Genomic DNA, 7,553 nt, shown 5'->3' with positions numbered 1-7,553 from the left:
CCTAATATTGGTCTCTAAAGCCTTATTCGTTTGGGGACTGGGATAACCTAAAGCCCACTTTCTCCAATACAAATCTCCATTAGTGCTCAGATTTTCAGGGGAGGCTCTGCTCTAGACATTCCTGTTAACTGAATGTAGATGCATGATCATAAGAAGCAGGATCTTCTCAATTTTGTCACCTACCTTGTGGATTTTCTTAGGCCATAGCTAGACCTAAGGTTTATCCCCGGATTGTCCCGGCGTTGTCCCTGCCTCCTCCCGGGATATCCTGTGTGTCATTTACATGAACAGGGATGATCCAGGGATAAACCTTAGGTCTAGCTAAGGCCTAAGTCTCTTAGCATAGCTTGGAGTTTTAGGTGAGGGGAAGAGTACCCATTAGTGCCAAATACTCTTTTTGGTTTTAGAGGATAACACTCAAGTCTTCTTTTTAAAAAGGATGTTTAAAAATGTTTTAAAACTCTCTGGGGCATACTTTAGCTGAACTCTTTATTGCTGCAGCTTTTAATATAAGTTTTGAAGAATATTATATGGTGGTTTTATGACTTTTACAGCAGTTGGTTTTATTTTATTCCACTTTGTGATTTTCATGCAATACTATGTGAGCTGCTTTTTGAGGTTCCTGTTGAGACTATAAGGTGAGATGTAAATTTAAAAATAAATGGATAAATAGAATACATTTTCTGTGTCCCGTCCATGTCTTATGCAAGTAGAGTTTCCACCAGCTGAACCACTGAATATTTTGATAGCCTCGGGCAATGAAGTTAATTGCACTTCTTTTGAATTATGAAATCTGGGTTTTGTTCTTCTTATAGTCATCATCATTCCCACCCACCTCAGATGTTCACTTAAAAAAGAAATGTCCCAGGCAGCCTGTACACATTACAACAAAGGCATTCCTCTTTATTCATATTTTAATCATACTTTCCATTTTGTATATAGCACCTCTCATTTCTAAGCGTGAAATGAAAGCAACCTTGTTAAATGTAATAGTACATTATAAAACGAGAAGGGTGCCGTTTTGGAAAGTCATTGCATTATAGTAAAATATTATCTTTTCACCGTCAGTGAAATGTTGCACTGCCTGTTTTCATAGAGGAAATAACCTAAATATAACAAGGATGGATCGGATAAGTGGCTGAGCATAGTTGGGCAGAAATACCATGATTTACTGATAGGGAAAACTCTGTGGAATAAGTGAGTAGTCAGCGTCGTTTGCTGTATTGAAGAGGAGCAATGTGGTTCAAGAAGCAAAAGGGATGTATTTTTCACATGGTGAATAGGAACTTATATATAGAACTCCCATCATAACGAATGACAAGAACTGTCCATCTCATGTATTTCACATCTCTTTAAAATGTATTATAGAATGTCAGGGAGCAGTATTGGCGGGGGCTGTTTAAAGTTCAGTTTATTGACAGTTTATGAGTAGCTAAGGTTTTTCTCTTGTAGTCACAGAGGAATAGGCTTCAGTAGAGGCAGAGTCAATTGTGGCTTCCATTAGATAAATATCCTGTTTGCAGCAGCAGAACAAGGGAAAACAACAACAACAACAACAACAACGTTACATGCAAGCTTTTCCTTTTGGACATATAGTCTGAATTAATTTTGTGCAGTGTTTGCAGTAAACAAAATAAGGAACAACCTCAGACATTTGTCGCCTAGAAATCAAGGCTAACAGTTTGGGCCTAGTATAACCAGCTTGATAGGAGAGAACTCTGCAGGAGGGAAAGAAGAAATTATCCAAGGTCCTTCAATTCAAGAAACAGATACCTACAGAGACCTCAGGCATGGCCTGCGGAATAGGGAAATTGCTGTCACGCACCTTCATCCTACTCTTGCAGAGTTGAAGAACTGCCTCATAAAATCATAGAATCATAGAATAGCAGAGATGGAAGGGGCCTATAAGGCCATCGAGTCCAACCCCCTGCTCAATGCAGGAATCCACCCTAAAGCATCCCTGACAGATGGTTGTAAAGCTGCCTCTTGAAGGCCTCTAGTGTGGGAGAACCCACAACCTCCCTAGGTAACTGATTCCATTGTCATACTGCTCTAACAGTCAAGAAGTTTTTCCTGATGTCCAGCTGGAATCTGGCTTCCTGTAACTTGAGCCTGTTATTCCATGTCCTGCACTCTGGGAGGATTGAGAAGAGATCCTGGCCCTCCTCTGTGTGACAACCTTTTAAGTATTTGAAGAGTGCTATCATGTCTCCCCTCAATCTTCTCTTCTCCAGGGCCCAATCTACACCAAGCAGGATATAACACTTTAAAAACATTATGAAAACGGTATAAGTAATGTGTCCTGGGCCTGAACAGTTGTCATAACCATTATAAACCGTTATAAGCAGTAGTGTAGATCCCGCCCAGGCTAAACATGCCCAGTTCTTTCAGTCTCTCTTCATAGGGCTTGTTTCCAGACCCCTGATCATCCTGGTTGCCCGCCTCTGAATTGCTCCAGCTTGTCTGCGTCCTTCTTGAATTGTGGAGCCCAGAACTGGACGCAATACTCTAGATGAGGCCTAACCAGGGCCGAATAGAGAGGAACCAGTGCCTCACGTGATTTGGAAGTATACTTCTATTAATGCGGCCCAAAATACCATTTGCCTTTTTTGCAGCCATATCACACTGTTGGCTCATATTCAGCTTGTGATCTACAACAATTCCAAGATCCTTCTCGTTTGTAGTATTGCTGAGCCAAGTATCCCTCATCTTGTAACTGTGCATTTGGTTTCTATTTCCTAGATGTAGGAAATAGATGTAGGAAAAAGGCCTCCCCACTGGCCTTTTAGTTTCCATGCTCAGTGTGGGAAATCTTGAGCTGAAGCTTCCCAAACAGATGACTTCCAGCCTCTGCTTGAAGATGTCTATTGAGGAAGATCCACCACCCTGCAGATAATTGATCCCATTGTCAAACGTATCTTACCCATCTTCACACTCTGTCTAAAGTGCCATGCGCAGGCCTGTCCCCTGGTGACTGCCACTTTAAGACAACTACAAGATAGCAGCTATGGCTCTGCATGGTCTAGCACATCTTTCCTGCTCTGCAAACAGGAAGCCAGAGCCATCTCCTGGTTAATTAGCCCCTTCCTTTCAATTAGCACATCCCTTTTAATTAGCAATTCTTAGCCTGAAAGGTCAGAAGTGAATATTCCTGCCCACATGCAACTTGTGTGATTGGTGAAACAGTTTTAGGCAATTACCCTCAGACAAATCATAATGTGATAAACTCCCCTGCTGATAATACTTCTCAGAGCTAATTTAGCTTCTCTGCATTCTTTGAGAGAGACAAATAACTCCAAGCCCTTGGCTTTAGACTAGGGAGAGATAGCTTATCTCAGAGGCTGTTCTATTATAACCCCTCCCCAGCTCAATCAATCCATTTCTTAGTCCTGCTATATCCAGTAATAGTCCAATAAACAATGCTTGCCTGGCTTCTTGTCCCTCTTCACAATCAGGACTTCTGCAAAAAAAAAAAAAAAAAAAAAAAAGAAAAGAAAGAAAGAAAAAGTGCTGCCCTCTGGCACCATGTTTATTTGGGTCCAAAAGAGTTCTTTTGGAATTCAAAGTTCAGATCCTATCCGTGTCTTCTCCTTACGTTCCTGGGCAAATTGCTTTTAACAGTTTGGCTTATGGGAAATAACTGTTCTGTGTCTGGTCATGCCCACCATGATGGCAGCCATTTTATGAGTGGGCAAGGTGCCATTATAGCAGCCATTTTGTGAGAGTGCCCATGTGTCTCTCAAAATTTCAGACATGCCCACCGACCCAAAAAGGCATCACACCCTTACCTTGTTTTGGAACGTTGCAATTGTCTTCACATAAAGCAACAAGCCTAGCAAAGTTTCTATCCAGGGCCAATCCCTCACACATAATAAAAGCGTGCTGTGCACTGAAGGTGTCTCTGACGTGTTGGGAGTGTCTTTCCCTAAGGGCTTAGTACAGGTTAGCAATTTTGGTGCTGTTGATTTTATTTTCAAAGTACTGGCCTCCCGCTTTCTCCACCCTTGTTCCCTTATTATATTCCATAAAAAAAATACTTATCTTTCAATTTGTATCTCAGGGTTTTGGAGTGAGTTTCTGACATCCTCCAAGGGAGAGTTATTATTATTATTATTATTATTATTATTTATATAGCACCATCAATGTACATGGTGCTGTACAGAGTAAAACAGTAAATAGCAAGACCCTGCCACATAGGCTTACAATCTAATAAGTTCTCCTCCACTCACCTATTTATTTATTTATTACATTTTTATACCGTTTAATAGCTGAAGCTCTCTTAACCTAGATTACTTGAGTCACGTTACTGGACCTTATGCCACAAAGAATTAAAAAGGGAGAGGACAGATGGAGGCTTCACCCACTGGAGACTGGGAGCTTGGTTTGCCAGTCCCCCCAATTTCTGAGAAAAGCTACTTTATACCAGGAGAAGCACACTCACTCCCAATTCAGGTTGACAGAGTGTGAAGTGGCAGCTTAAGGAAAAAGATGGAGGACACAGATTTATAGCCTGCTCAGTCCTCCATAAAGGCTTCCATAAGTGGATACATGCAGTTAACCCCTCCCTTTCCCAGCACATCCCAATGCTAGGAGTGTGAAAACTGAAGTAACCATTGTGAAGGAGAGCAGATAGACTGTGCTGGGCAGAGGACAAATGGGTGATGTAGTTGGGAAAGGGTAGTTTTAGTTTGGTATTACTATGCACAAATTCTAAATGACAAAGAACCTTGGTGGCCGGACCCCCTGGAGGGGGGAGGAAGGTCAGATAAGTTTGGTATTATTATGCACCAATTCTAAATGACAAAGAATTCTAAATTTTGTAAACCGCCCAGAGAGCTTCTGCTATTGGGTGGTATAGAAATGAAATAAATTAATAAATATGTCAAAGAGCCTTGGTACCAGGAAGACGCTTCTTATCTACTTCAATGCCATGAGTCATCTCAGAGGCCAAAGGAGGTGTGAGACGAAGGTAATAGGCTGAGGTCGAGGAAGGAGGGGGGAGGGTGAGATGAAACAGGATAAAAGTATATTGTTGGGGACCCGCCCCAACCTCCTTGTCTTGTCTTTGCCAAAGGATGTGGAGAGAACTGGCGGTGGGGGGCAGGGCCCTGCTTATGAGTGAGTAGTCACAGCTAAGATGTTATTGTTTTATCCGTTACTAGGTTTTTATGCTATGCATGTTTCAAATTACTTTTAGTTATTCTTCCCATGTATCTACCCTACCTTTAGTAGGGTGACCATATGAAAAGGAGGGCAGGGCTCCTGTATCTTTAACAGTTGCATGGACAAGGGAGTTTCAGCAGGTGTCATTTGTATATATGGAGAACCTGGTGAAATTCCCTCTTCATCACAACAGTTAAAGTGCAGGAGCTATACTAGAGTGACAAGATTTAGAAGAGGGCAGGTCACCTGCAGCTTTAACTGTTGTGATGAAGAGGTAATTTCCCCAGGTTCCCCATATATACAAACGACACCTGCTGAAATTTCCTTTTCAATACAACTGTTAAAGATACAGGAGCCCTGTCCTCCTTTTCATATGGCATTGGTCACCATACCTTTAGTCACAATAAAGTCTTCTACCTCACAATTTGTGAGCCCTTTTGTCTTGGTCTGGGTCCGTGCTAAATCTTGTGGTACAGATCACAGAAAGACTTGCTCAACTTCTACAACAATAAGATATGAACAAAGCATTTTAGGTCACCTTAAAAACAAATGTATCATGGCACAAGCTTTTCTAGGTCAGAGCCTGCTTTGGACTGTGTATGAAGTGGACACCCAAGTGCAGAGGTATACATTTCCTGGGTAAAGGCAGAGCGAGAGAGGTGAAAAAAATATTATCCTCCTGACAAATGAGGCCACAAGGTCAAGATATAGCGGTAGGTGTTTCACAGTTCTCTGCAGAGTACAAATGAATATAGAGTTCAGGGTGTGTGTGTGTGTTTAAAAAGTGTGATCCAATGAGCATGAATGTGACCTACTCCTAAAACAGGACTTATTTCAGCTGAAGTGTTGAATTATACTAGAGAGAAGTTGTGAATGGGGCTGAGGCAAAAGGAGCGGGGCCAAAACCCCAGTATATTTTAGCTTAAAGCTTTTGCTGCCATTAGCTAAGCCTTAGGAGAATCTCCCCCCAAAAAACACTGCAAAAAAGATGGGAAATCATCAAAAATCAGTGGTTGGAAGATTGAGCAGGCTATAAATCTAAGGCCTTAGCTTAGCTAGACATAACTGATGTTCCAGAGGAGAGGAGGGGAGACCTCGCGTTACAAATAATGCGAGATCTCACCCTCGTTTGCAAGCGCCCACCATTTTTTTAATACTTAAAGGGCCGGTTGTGCACGAGCGCTGGAGCAAAAAGGTAAGGGTTTTTGTTTTGTTTTTAAAAAAAATGGATTTCCCTGCTCCCCCACCCACCCTAGCCCCGATGGGTGCAGCACTCCTAAGGAGCGCTGCGCCTGGCTGAAACGGGCAACACGCTCGGGGTATTCGGCTCAGCCCGAGACCACAGCAAAAACTGGGTCCAAAGTGTACGGCTTTATCCCAGGGCCAGGGATGGATGAACCCTCCCTGACCTCAGGATCCCCTGTGCATCATCTGGATGCACAGTGGCGATCCTGGGTATCAGCCTGGGATAACCCCTGGTCTAGCTAAGGCCTAAGTCAACAGGAAGGGAGATGTTACTGCAGAACCCTGAAGGGCCAGATTAGAACCACCTGGAGGGCCAGATTTGCCTCACAGGCCTGGCCTCTTTTCCCCTGTCCCGGCTAGTAGCTACTGGTTCAGTCTGCACATGTGAGGGTTAAAGGTAGGGAGGGATGAGGGGACTCATGCAAGCCTTGCCCCCCATGTTCCTAGTTCCTCTGTCGATCTTCACATAGCAAGCACAGAGGTATGAAGCGTGTGGTGCTACGAGTGTGTTCAGTTGGGTGCACTTAAAAACAACCCCACATCAGGGATATGCATCACCGGAAAATCCACTTCTCATTTTACTTGACGGAATTCCATGGTGTTTCCTGACCTAGTTTGCATTTGCGGGCTGCAGTTATTTCCCCAAACTCTGAAAACTTTTATGTATATTATTTTGGGGAGAGCCTTAATTTGTTGAAATAGAGATTTGTGCAAATTGCAGTTGAATGTTGAGCAATTCATGCCAATTAGGCGAATTTGCACAAAATTCAGCCGTAATATGCACAAAGTAAAAAAAACAAACAAACATGGAAAATCCATATCCTGGACTGATTCACTGCAGACTGACTCAGGATTTAGAAAGTAGACCGATGTCCGGGTGGTGGTGGGGGGATGCAAACCAGTGAAAGGTTGTCGAACTCTAAATGCCAATGGATTCCTCCAACATCCCTACCCACAATCAGAAACCCTGATACGTTGTGCTTACACCCCCTTGCAGACCTTAGTTTGCCTGCCTGGGGATATTGTGGGAGTAGAGCTTACATTTCCATCCTCACTTCTGCCAGTCTTTTAGCCCACATGTGCGCAGGCTGAATGCCTGCATTTAGCCTATGAGGAGCAAAGTCAAAATGTAAATAAACAGCTTA

The sequence above is a fragment of the Elgaria multicarinata genome, chromosome 6 (genome assembly GCF_023053635.1).
Source record: "Elgaria multicarinata webbii isolate HBS135686 ecotype San Diego chromosome 6, rElgMul1.1.pri, whole genome shotgun sequence".
Taxonomy (NCBI): domain Eukaryota; kingdom Metazoa; phylum Chordata; class Lepidosauria; order Squamata; family Anguidae; genus Elgaria; species Elgaria multicarinata.
Note: the sequence above shows the minus strand (reverse complement) of the source record.